Source organism: Dipodomys merriami, unplaced genomic scaffold (genome assembly GCF_024711535.1).
Source record: "Dipodomys merriami isolate MVZ:Mamm:240054 unplaced genomic scaffold, mDipMer1.0.p SCAF_61, whole genome shotgun sequence".
Taxonomy (NCBI): Eukaryota; Metazoa; Chordata; class Mammalia; order Rodentia; family Heteromyidae; genus Dipodomys; species Dipodomys merriami.
The window spans coordinates 184,264-199,032 of NW_027206191.1; positions in this window are offsets into that span (position 1 = coordinate 184,264).

The following is a 14,769-nucleotide window of genomic DNA, read 5'->3' on the forward strand; positions in this document are numbered from 1 at the left end:
ACTCACCCTCACCTTAACCCTCACCCTCAACCTTACCCTCAACCTAACCCTAAATTTAACCCTCACACTAAACCTAACCCTCACCCTAACCCTAAATCTACTATTCAGCCTAAACCTAAATTTAAACCTAATCCTCACCATATCCCTAAACCTAACTCTAAACCTCACCCTCTCCCTAGACCTCAGCCTAAACTTAAGACTAAACCTAACCCTATCCCTAACCCTCACCCGAACCCTAAACCTCACCCTCACCCTAAACATCACCCTAACCATAACTCTAACCCTCACCCTAACGCTCACCCTAACCCTACCCTAACCCTCACCCTAAACCTCACTCTAACCCTAACCTTAACCCTCAACGTCAACCTCACCCTCACCCTAACACTTAGCCTCACCCTATCCCTCACCCTAATCCTAACCCTAACGCTAAACCACACCCTAACCCTAACGATACTCCTCACACTAACACTCAACCTATCCCTGACCCTTACCCTAAACCTCACCCTAACCCTAACCCTAAGTCTCAAACTAAACCTAGCCCTCACCCTAATCCTAAACCTCAACCTAATCCTCTGTCTAACCCTAAACCTAACCCTTACTTAACCTAAACCCTCACCTCAGCCTCACCCTAACTCTAATACTAAACCTTCCCCTCAGCTTAACCCTCACCCTAACCCTAACCCTCACCCTCAACCTGAACCAAAGCCTTACCCTAATTCTTAGCCTAACCCTCACCCTCACCCTAACCCTCACCCTAACACTTACCCTCACCCTATCCCAAAACCTAACCCTAACCCTAACTCTCACACTAAACCATAACACTCACCCTAATACTAAATCTAAACCTCACCTTAACCCTCACCTTAACAATAACCGTAAACCTAACCCTAACTGTAACCCTCACCCTACCACTCAGCCTAACCCTAACCCAAAACCTAACACTCACCCTCATCCTAAACCTCACCCTAAACCTTATCCTCACCCTACTCTAACCATAACCCTAACCCTTACCCTAACCCTAACCCTAACCCTAACACTCACTCAAACCCTAAGCCTAATCCTCACCCTCAGCCTAACCCTCACTGTCACCCTAACCCTCACCCTAATCTTAACTCTCACCCACACCCTAACTCCCATTCTCACCCCAACCCTCACCCTCACCCTAACCCTCAACCTCACCCTAAACATCATCCTAATAATAAGCCTCACTCTAAACCTAAACCTAACCCTCACCCTAACCCTAACCCTAAACCTAACCCTCACCCCAACCTAATCCTCTCCATAAACCTAACCATAACCCTTACCCTAACCCTAACCCTCACCCTCACCCTCACCCTCACCCTAACCCTCACGCTCACCCTAGCCCTCACCCTAACCCTAACTCTAACCCTAACCGTAAACTTCACCCTTATATTCAGCCAAACGCTAACCCTAACGTTAATCCTAAACCTCACCCTAAACCTCACCCTACCACCCACCCTAACACTAACCCTAAACCTAACACTCACCCTCACCACAAACATCACCCTAACCCTTATTCTCACCCTACTCTAACCCTAAACCTAATCCTAACCATCAATCTAACCCTAACACTCACCAAAACCCTAAGCCTAACACCAACCCTAACCTCACCCTAAACCTCACCTTCAACCTAGCCCTAACCCTAACCCTCACCCTACACCTCAACCTAACCCTAACCCTAAACCTAACCCTCACCCTCATCCTAAACCTCACCCTGAACCTTATCCTCACCCTACTCTAACCCTAAACCTAACCCTAACCCTCATCCTTACACTAACACTCACTCAAAACCTAAGCCTAATCCTCAACCTCAGCCTAACCCTCACTGTCACCCCAACCCTCACCCTAATCTTAACTCTCACTCACACTCTTACTCCCACTCTCACCCCAACCCTCACCCTCACCCTAACACTCAATCTCACCCTAAACATCATCCTAACAATAAGCCTCTCACTAAACCTAAACCTAACCCTCACACTAACCCTAACCCTCAGCCTAACCCTCACCCCACCCTAATCCTCTCCATAAACCTAACCATAACCCTTACCCTAACGCTAACCCTCACCCTCAACCTAAGCCTCACGCTCACCCTAACCAAAACTCTAACCCTAACCCTAAACTTCACCCTCACATTCAGCCTAACACTAACCCTAACGTTAATCCTAAACCTCACCCTAACCCTAACCCTACCACACACCCTAACACTAACCGTAAACCTAACCCTCACCCTCACCCTAAACCTCACCCTAACCCTTATTCTCACCCTACTCTAACCCTAAACCTAATCCTAACCATCAACATAACCCTAACACTCACGAAAACCCCTAACCTCACCCTAAACCTCACCCTCCACCTAGCCCTAACCCTAACCCTCACCCTACACCTCAACATAACCCTAACACTAAACCTAACCCTCACCCTCACCCGAACACTCATCCAAACCCTTAACTTCACCCTAAACCTCAACCTCACCCTAACCCTAACTCTAACCCCAACCCTCACCCTAACCCTCACCATAACCTTAACCTTAACCCTAACCCTCACCCTCAACCAAACACTCTCCCTAACCCTAACCCTAACCCTAACCCTCACCCTCACCCTAAACCTAACCTGCACCCTAACCTTCACCCTCACCCTAATCCTAAAACTACCCCTCTCCCTAACCCTCATCCTAACCCTAAACCTAAGCCTAACTTTAATCGTAACACTAACCCTAACCCTTACCCACACACTCACACTCACCCTCAGCCTAACCCTAACAATCACCCTAACCCTTACCCTTACCCTACCCTAATCCTAACCCTAACCCTCATCCTAACCCTAACACTCACCCTAACCCTAACCCTAAAACTAACAGTATCCCTAAAGCTAACCCTGATCCACACCATAATCCTTAACCTCACCTGAACACTCACACTCACACTAACCCACACCCTCACCATAAACATCACACTAACTCTAACACTCCCCCTAAAACTAATCCTAACAATAACCCTCAAACTCATGCTAACCCTAATCCTAACCCTAAACTTAACCCTCACATAAATCTACAGCTAACAATAACCCTAACCTTATCCCTAAACCTCAGCCTCACGCTAAACCTAACACTCACACTATCCCTCACCCTTGCCCTAAACCTCACCCTAACCCTAACCCTAACACTAAACCTCATCCTCACCCTAATCTTCACACTAAACCTTACCCTCACCCTCACCCTTACCCTCACACTAAGACTAAACCTCAACCTTACCGATAGCCTAACGCTAAACCTAAATCTAAACCTAACCCTCATCATCACCCTTACCCTCAGCCTAACCCTAATCCTAACACTAATCCAAACCCTTACCCTCACCCTGAACCTCAACCTCACCCTCACCCTCATCCTAACACTAACCCTAACCCTAAACCTCACCCTAACCCTCACCCGAACCCTAATACTAACCCTAACACTCACCCTCACCATAACACTCATCTGAACCCTTGCCCTCACCCTAACCCTAACCCTCACCCTAACCCTCACTCTAAACCTAACCCTCACACTAACACTAACCCTAACCCTAACCCACACACTAAACCTAACGTTCATGCTAACATTAACCCTACCCCTGAGCCTAACCCTCACACTAACCCTAACCCTAATGCTACACCTCACCCTATCCCTAACCCTAACCCTAACCCTCAACCTCACCGTAGCCCTCAGCTAACACTAACCCTAATCCTAACCCTCACTCTCACCCTAAACCTAACACTCACCCTAAACCTAAACCTCAGCCTGAACCTAACCCTCAGCCTAACCCTAACCCTCACCCTCCCACTAACCCTCACTATAACCGAAACCCTAACCCTCACCCTAACCCTCACCCTAACCCAGACCCTCACACTAAGCTCGAACCCAAACTAAACCTAACTTTCACCTTAATCCTAACCCTTACACTAAGCCATTCCCTCACCCTCACCCTCACCCTAACCCTAACCCTACCCCTAACCCTAACCCTAACGCTGACCCTCACCCTAATCCTAACCCTAACCCTCACACTAACCCTAGTCCTCACCATAACCCTAACCCTAACCCTCAGCCTCACCCTAAATCTCACCCTAACCCTTACCCTCACCTTAACCCTAACTCTAACCCTAACACTAAACCTCACACGAAACCTAACCGTATCACTAAACCTAACCCTAACCCTATCCGTAACCTCACTCCCACATCACCCTTAGCTTCAGCCTAAACCTAGCCCTAACACTAATCTTAAACCTAACCCTCACCCGCAGCCTCACCCTAAACCTAACCCTAAGCCTCACCCTAACTCTAAAGCCAAAAATAACCCTATCCTAATCCTAATCCTAAACCTCACCCTAACCCTAACCCAAAACCTAACCCTCACCCCAACTCTAACCCTAACCCTCACCCTAAACCTAACCCTAATCCTCACCCTCACCATAAACCTACACCTAACCGTGACCCTCACACTAAATCTAACCCCCAACATTAACATAACCCTCACCCTAACCCTAACCCTAACCCTCACCCTCACCCTCACCATAATCCTCACCGTAAACCTTACCCTCACCCTCACCCTTACCCTCAAACTAAACCTAACCCTCAACCTAACACTAACCCTAAACCTAACCCTCACCCTCACTCTCACCCTAAACCTAACCCTGACCTTCACAGTATCCCTAACCCTAATACTTATCCTCACCCTAACCCTAATGCTAACCCTAACCCTAACCCTCAAACTCACCCTAACCCTCACCCTAACCCTCACCTCACCCTAACCCTCACCCTAAGCCTAACCCTAACCTGAACCCTAAACCTCAAACTAAACCTAACCCTCACACTAACCCTAAAGTACCCCTCAGTCTAACCCTCACCCTAACCCTAAACCTAACCCTAAACCTCACCCTATCCCTAACCCTAAACCTAACCCTCACCCTCACCCTAGCCCTCACCCTAATACTAACCCTAACCCTCACCATAAACATCACCCTCTCTAACCCTCATCCTCAACCTCACCCTCAGACTAAACCTAACCCTAAAGCTAATCCTAACCCTCACCTTCACACTCAACCTCAAACTAACTCTAACCCTACCCCTAACCCTACACCTCAACCTAAGCCTCCCCGTCACCCTAGACCACACCCTAAACATAACCCTAACCCTCACCCTAAACATTACCCTCACCCTCACCCTAACCCTCACCCGCACCCTAACCCTAACCCTAACCCTTACCCTAAACATCACTCTAACTCTAACGCTAACCCTCACACTACCCCTCACTCTAACGCTAACCCTAAACTTCACTCTCACCCGAACCCTTAGCCATACCCTTGCCCTGACACTAATTCTCACCCTAACCCGAACCATCCCAGTAAACCTAACCCTCACCCTTACCCTAAAGCTACCCCTCAGCCTAACGCTCACACTGACCCAAACCCAAAAACTAATCCTCACACTATCCCTAACGCTAACGGTAACACTCACCTTAACCCTAACCCTAACACTAACCTTAACCCTAACCCTCACATAACCCTAACCCTCATCCTCACCATAACCCTCATCCTCACCCTAAGCTTAACCCTCACCCTAACCCTAACCCTCACCCTACATCACCATAAAACTAACACTAACCCTAAGCCTCACCCTCACCCTAATCCTCACCCTAAACCTTACCTTCACCCTCACCGTTACCCTCACACTAACCCTAACCCTCCACCTAAACCTAAACCAAACCCTAACCCTCATAATCGCCCTCACCCACAGCCTAACTCTAACCCTAACCCTAACACTCACCCTCACCCTCTCCCTACACTCACCATCACCCTCACCCTCACACTAACCCTAATGGAGACCCTAACCCTCACCTTAACCCTAACGCTCACCCGAATCTTAACCCTAATCCTCAAACTCACCCTCACCCTAACCTGAACCCTAACGCTAACACTCACCCTAACTATAATGCTAACCTAACACTCACCCTCACCCTAATCCTTACCCTAACTCTAACCCTACCCCTCAGCCTAAGCCTCACAGTAAACCTAACCCTCACACTAAACCTAAACTTCACCCTAACCCTAACACTAACCCTAACCCTCACACTAAACCTAACACTCACCTTAAACCTAACCCCCACACGAAACCTCACCCTCACCCTAGCCCTCACACTAACACTAACCCTAAACCTAACCTTAATGCAAACCCTAACACTCACCCTAACCCTAACCCTCACCATGAACCTAACCCTCAGCCTAACCCTAAACCTATTCGTAACCCTAAAACTTACCCTGACCCTAACCGTAACCCTAACCCCAACACTCACCCTACACATTACCATAACCCTAACCCTAACCCTAACCCACACCCAGACCCAAACCCTCACCCTAACACTTACCCTCACAATAACACTCACCCTAACCCTAACCCTAATCTAACCCTCACACTAAACCTAACCCTCACCCTAACCCTAACCCTCACACTAAACCTAACCCTCATGCTAACCCTAACCCTACCCTCAGCCTAACCCTCACGCTAACCCTAACCCTAACCCTAAACCTCACCCTATCCCTAACCTTAACCCATGACTTCACCCTCACCCTCACCCTCAACCAAACACTCACCATCACCCTAAATATCATCCTAACAATAAGCCTCACCCTCACCCTCACCCTAAGCCTCACGCTCACCCTAGCCTTAACCCTAAACCTAACTCTAACCCTAAACCTAACCTTCACCCTCACACTCAGTGTAATCATAACTCTAATGGTAATCCTAACCCTTAACACTCACCCTCACTCTAACCCTAACCCTAACCTTAACCCTCACCCTAACCAAAGCCCTCACCCTAATCTTCACTCTAACACTAACCCTATTCCTAACCCTCAACTTTACGCTAAACCTCACCCTAACCCTAAACCTAACCCTCACACTAACCCTCACCATAACACTCACTCTAACTCTAACCCTCACTCTCACCCTAACACTTACAGTCACCCTAACCCTAACCCTAACCCTAACTCTACTCTCACACTAAACCTAAATTTCACCTGAACCCTAACCCTAAGGCTCAACCTCACCGTCACCCTAACCCTAACCCTAAACTTGACGCTAACCCTCACCCTAACCTTAAATCTAACACTCACACTAACCCTCACCTTAACACTCACTAACCCTAACCATCACACTCACCCCAAACCTCACCCTAAACTTTACCCTCACCCTAACCCTAACTCTAACTCTAACTCTAATCCTCACACTAAACCTAACTTTCACCCTAACCCTAACCCTACCCCTCAACCTAACCCTCACCCTCACCCTAACCCTAAGCCTCTCCCTAACCCAAACACTAACCGTAACCCTCATCCACAACTGAGCCCTCACCCTAAACCTAATCCTAACCCTAACCTTAAAATTCACCCTAACCCTCACCCTCAACCCCACCCTAGCTCTCACCCTAAACCTAACCCTAACATTAACCCTCACCCGCACCCTTACTCTCACCCTTAACCTAACCCTAAACCTAAATCTAACCTTAACCCTGACTCTAAATCTCACCCTAACCCTAACCTTAACCCTCACACATACCCTCACCCTAACCCTCAACCTCACACTCATGCTAACTTTAACGCTAACCCTAACCATCACCCTAACCCTCAGCCTAACCCTATTGCTAAACCAAACACTCACCCTCACCCTAACCCTCACCCGACCCCATAACCTCACCCTAACCCTAACCATAACCCTCACACTAAACCTAACCCTCACACTAAAACCAACTCTACCACTCAGCCTAACCCTCACCCTAACCCTAACCCTAATCCTCACCCTATCCCTAACCCTAACCCTAAACCTCACCCCCACCCTAGACCTCACCCTAACCCTAACCCAAACCATCACCCTAACCCTAACTCTCACCCTAGATGTAACCCTCACGTTCACCCTAAAACTCACCCTAACCCTAACCCTAACCCTCACACTAACTATCACCCTAACCCAAAACCTAAGCCTCACCCTAAACCTCACCCTAACCCCAACCATAACCTTAAACCTCACCCTCACCCTTACCCTGACCCTATCCCTCACAATAACCCTAACGCTTACCATAACCCACACACTAAAACTAACGCTAACCCTCATGCTAACTTTCAACATATCATTAACCATAACCCTAACACTCACCTTAACCCTCACCCTAACCATAAACCTCACACTAACCCTCTCTCTAACCCTAACCCTAACCTTAACCCTCCCCCTACCTCTCTCCTCACCCTAACCCTTACTGTGACCCTATCCCTCACCCTAACCCTAACCCTAACCCTAAAACTAACCCTCACCCTAACCCTAACGCTACCCCTCACGCTAAACCTCAACTTATCCCTAACCCTAATCCTAAACCTCACCCTCACCCTAACCCTAACCCTCAACCTAAACCTAACTCTCAACCTAAACCTAACCCTCATCCTAATCCTCAACCTCACCCTAATCCTCTGGCTAACCCTAAACCTAACCCTTACTTAACGAAACCTTCACCCTCAGCCTCACCCTAACTCTAACCCTAAACCTAACCCTCAGCTTAACCCTCAGCCTAACCCTAACCCTCACCATCAACCTGACCCAAATCCTTACCCTAACCCTTAGCCTAACCCTCACCCTCACTCTAACCCTCACCCTAACCCTTACCCTCACCCTAACCCAAAACCTAACACTAACCCTAACTCTCACACTAACGCTAACACTCACCCTAACCCTAACCGTAACACTAAACCTAAACTTCACCCTAACCCTCACCCTAACAATTACCGTAAACCTAACCCTAACCCTAATCCTCACCCTACCATTCATCCTAAACCTAACCCTAAACCTAACCCTCACCCTCACCCTAAAGCTCACCCTAACCCTTATCCTCACCCTACTCTAAACCTAAACCTAACCCTAACTGTCACTCTAATCCTAACACTCACCCAAACCCTAAGCCTAACACTAACCCTAACCCTCACCCTAAACCTCTCCTAAAACTAACCCTAAACCTAACCCTCACCCTACAACTCATTCTAACCCTATCACTAAACCTAAACCTCACACTCACCCTAAGACTCACCCTAACCCTTAACCTCACCCTAAAACTCAACCTCACCCTAACCCTAACACTAACCCCAACCCTCACCCTAACCCTCACCATAACCCAACCCTAACCCTAACCCTCAACCTTACCCAAACCCTCTCCCTAACCCTAACCCTAACCCTAACCCTCACCCTCACCCTTACCCTAAACTTCACCCTCACCTTCACCCTCACCCTAATCCTAAACCTACTCCTCTCCCTAACCCTCATCCTAACCCTAACCTAAGCCTAACATTAACCGTAACACTAACCCTAACCCTTACACTCATACTCACACTCATCCTCAGCCAAACACTAACAATCACCCTAACCCTTACCCTCACCCTACCATAACCTTAATGCTAACCCTCACCCTAACCCTAACCCTAAACCTAAAACTAACAATAACCCTAACCCTACCCCTAACCTAGCCCTCACCCTAATGCTAACCCTCATCCACACCCTAATCCTTACCTCACCCTAACACTAAGACTCACCCACACCCTAACCCTCATCCAAAATCTCACCCTCACTCTAAACCTAGCCCTCACCCTAACTATAACCCTAACCTTAACCCTAATCCTAACCCTAACCCTCACCCTCACATTAACCCTAACCCTCACCCTATCCCTCACCCTAACCCTAACACACTATCCCTAAACGTCAACCTCTCCCTAACCCTCATCCTAACACTTACCCTCACCCTAACCCTCACACTAACCCTAACCCTTACCCTAACACTAACCCTCCTCTCCCCCTCCCCCTCACCCAAACCCTAACGCTAACCCTAACCCTCACCCTAACCCTAAGCCTAACCCTCATCCTCACCCTAACCCTTACACTCCAACAAACCCTCACACTCACGCTAACCCTCACCCTGACCAAAACATCACGTTAACCTTAACCCTCACCCTCACCCTAACCCTAACCCTCACCCTAAACCTAACCCTAACCCTCCCTCAAGCCCTCAAATACAACCTAATCCTCACCCTAACCATAACCCTAACCCTAACCTAACCCAAACCGTCACTCTCACCCTAACCCAAACCCTCAACCTAGCCCTCACCCTAACCCTAACCCTATCCCTCAGCCGGATACTCACCCTAACCCTCAGCCTACCCCTAACCCTAAACCTAACTCTAACCCTCACCCTAACAATCAACATCATCCTCTCAACCTCACCCTAAACATTATTTTAACCCTAAACCTCACCCTAACCCTAACCCTAACCTTCACCCTTACCATAACCCTCACCATCACCCTAACACTAAGCCTAACCCTAACCCTAACACTAAACCTAACCCTAACACTCACCCTAAACCTAACCCTAAAACTCACCCTCACACTCACGCTAACCCTAACCGTAACCTTCACCCTAACCCTAACCCTAACCCTCACCCTCACCCTCACCCTATACCTAACCCTAACACTCACCCTAACCCAAACCCTAACCCTAAGGCTAACCCTAAACCTCACCCTCATCCTAACACTTACCCTAACCCTTACCCTCACCTTAATCCTAATGCTATCCCTAAACCTAACCCTCACACTAACCCTAACCCTCACTCTAACCATAACCCTACGCCTCACACTAGCCCTCAACCTATCCCTAACCCTAACCCTATCCCTTAACTTACCGAACCCCTAATGCTCACCCTCACTCTCACCGTAGCCCTAACCCTAACCCTAACCTTCACCCTAACCCTAACCCTAACCCTAACCATCACCCTCACCCTAAACCTAACCCTAACACTCACCCTACCCCAAACCCTAACCCTAAGGCTAACCCTAAACCTCACCCTCATCCTAACACTTACCCTAACCCTTACCCTCACGCTAATTCTAATGCTATCCCTAAACCTAACCCTCACACTAACCTTAACCCTCACTCTAACCATAACCCTATGCCTCACAATAGCCCTCAACCTATCCCTAACCCTAAACCTATCCCTTACCTAACCGAACCCCTCATGCTCACCCTCACCCTAACCCTAACCCTCACCTTAAACCTAACACCAACACTCACCCTAACCCTCACCCAAACGCTAATCCTCTCTCTAACCCTAAACCTAAACCTTAATTCACCGAAACGCTCACCCTCACCCTCACCCTAACACTCACAATAAATCTTACCCTCACACTAACCCTAAACCTACCCCTAATACTAACCCTCACACTAACCCTAACACTCTCCCTAACCCTAAACCTAACACTAACCCTAAATCTCACCCTAACCCTAACCATAACCCTAACCCTAACCCTCACCCTCACCCTAACCCTAAACCTAAACCTCACCATCATCCTCACCCTAAGCCTAACCGTATCCCTAACCCTAACCCTCAACCCAACACTCACCCTAACCCTAAACCTAACACTAACCCTAAACCTCTCCCTAACCCTAAACATAACCCCAACCCTAACTCTGACCCTCACCCTAATCCTAAACCTAACACTAAATGTCACCCTAACCCTAACCCTAACCCTAAACCTCATCCTAACCCTAACACTCACCCTCACTATAACCCGAAACCTAACCCTAAACCTCACAGTAACCCTATACCTAACCCTCATCCTCACCCTAACACTCACCCTCACCCTAACCCTAACCCTAACCCAAAACCTCACACTAACCCTAACCTTCACAATAACCCTTACCCTACCCCTGACCCTAACCCTCAACATAACCCTAACCCTAAACTTCACCCTCATCCTAACTCTAACCCTCACCCGAACCCTCACCCTAAACCTAACCCTAACCCTCAACCCTAAACATTACCCTCACCCAACCCTAACCCTAACACTAAGAAAAACCCTCACCCTAAATCTAAAACTCACCCAAACCCTAACCCTAACACTAACCCTAACCCTCACACTTAACCTCAAGCTAACCCTAACCCTAACCGTAAACCTAAACCTAACCCTCACCCTACCCCTCACCCTAACCCTAATAACAACCCTCACCCTCACCCTAAACCTAACCCTACCCCTCACCCTAACCCTCATCCTAACCCTAAACCAAACCCTAACACTCATCGTAAGACTAAGCCTTACCCTAACTCTCAACCTCACCCTCACCCTCAGCCTAACCCTAACCCTCATCCTACCCCTTACCCTCACCCTACCATAACCCTAACCCTAACCCTCACCCTAACTCTAAACCTAATCCTAACTCTAAACCTAACCCTAACCCTAAATCTCACCCTCACCCTAACACTCACCCTAACCCTTACACTTGCACTAACCATAACACTCACCGTAAACCTAACCCTAATCCTAACCCAAACCCTAACCCTCACACTCACCCTAACCATAACCCTAACACTAACCCTCACCCTAACCCTAACGCTAACCCCAAACCTCATCCTCACCCTAAACCTCACCCTAAACATTACACTCAACCTAACCCCAATGCTAACCCTCACCCTCACGCTACCCTAACCCTAATCCTAACCCTCAACAAAAACCTAATCCTAACCCTCACCCTCACACTGAACCTAACACTCACCCTAACCCTAACTCTAACCCTAACCCTCACATTAAAAATAACCCTCATGTTAACCCTAACCCTACCCCTCAGCCTAACACTCACCTTCACCCTAACCCTAACCCTAAATCTCAACCTAACCCTAAAACTAACCCTCACCCTCACCCTCACCCTAAGCCTAACCTTAACCCTAACCCTAACCCTTACCCTCACCCTAACCCTAACCCCCACCCTAACTCTAACCCTCACCCTAACCCTTACCCTCACACTAACCGTCACCCTAAACCTAACCCTAACCCTCACCCTCACGCTCACCTTAACCGTCTGCCTAAACCTCACCTTAACCCTAACACTAACTGAAACCCTCACACTAAACCTAAACCTCATCCTAACCCTAAACTTAACCCGAACCCTCACACTAAATGCAACCCTCACAATAACCCTGATCCTATCCTTCAGCCTAACCCCCACACTAACCGTAACCATAACCTTAAGCCTCACCCTATCCCTAACCCTATCCCTAACCCTCACCCTCACCCTAGCACTCACCCTAACACTAAGCCTCACCCTAACCCTCACCTCACCCAAAACGTAACCCTCACCCTCACCCTAACCGTAACCCTCACCCTCCTCCTAAACCTAACCCTAACACTAATCCTAACCCTAAGCCTCACCCTCACCCTCAAGATAACTCTAATATTAACCGTAAACCTAAAACTCACCCTAATCCTAACGCTAACCCTAACCCTCACCCCCACCCTAAACCTCACCCAAACCCTTAACCTCACCCTAACCCGAACCAGAAACCTAACCCTAACCCTCACACTAATCCTAACTCTCAACCTCGCCCTAATCCTACACCTCACCCTAACCCGACCCTTAACACCCTAACCCTAACACTCACCCTTAACCTAACCATCACTCTAACACTAACACTAATCTTCACCCTCACCCCAACCATTATTGTCACCCTAACCCTCACCCTAATCCTAAACATCACGGACAAACTAACTCTCATCCGCACCCTGACCCTCACACTAATCCTCACCCTCACCCTAAACATCATCCAAACCATAACCCTCACCATAAACCTAAACCTATCCCTCACCCTAAACCTAACCCTCAACCTAACCCCCACGCTCACCCTAATCCTCTCCCTAACCCTAACCCTAACCCTTACCCTAACCATAACCCTCACCCTCACCCTCACCCTAAGCCTAATCCTAACCCTAACCCTCACCCTCAGCCTCAGCTACACACTCAGCCTAACCCTAACCCTAACCCTAATCCTACACTAACCCTAAACCTAACCCTCACCCTAACCCTAAACCTAACCCTCATCCTCAGCCTAACCATTAATCTCACCCAAACACTCACCCTCATGCTAACCCTCACCCTCACCAAAAACATCATTCTAACCCTAACCCTAAACCTAACTCTAACCCTAACCCTAACCCTAACCCTCTCCCTAAACCTAACCCTCCCTCTAACCCTCAAACTGAACCTAATCCTCACCCTAAACTTAACACTAAACCTTACCTAACCCAAACCCTCACCCTCAACCTAACCCTCACACTGAACATAGCCCTCACCCTAACCCTAATCCTAAACCTAAACCTAACCCTCAACCTCACCCTAACCTTCACTTTAACCCTTACCCTCACCCTAACCCTCACACTAACCTTAAATCTAACCCTAACCCTAAAGCTCAACATAACTCTCACCCTAACCCACACCCTCAACCTAACCCTAAACTTCACCCTCATCCTAACCCTCACCCTAACACTTACCCTCACCCTAACCCTAACCTTAACCCTAACCTTAAGCCTAACCCTCACACTAACACTAAACCTCAACCTAAACCTGACCCTACCCCTCACTCTACCCCTCATCCTGACCCTAATATTCACCCTAAACCTAAACCTAACCCTCACCCTCACCCTCACCCTAACCCTCATGGTTACCGTAACCCTCACCCTAACCCTAACGCTCACCCACACCCTAACCCTCAACCTCACCCTCATCCTCACCCTAAACCTCAGCCTCAGTCTAGCCCTCACCATAACCTTAACACTAACACTAATCCTTACCTAACAGAAACCCTCACCCTCACCCTCACACTCAACCTAACCCAAACCCTAACCCTCACCCTAACACTTAACCTCAT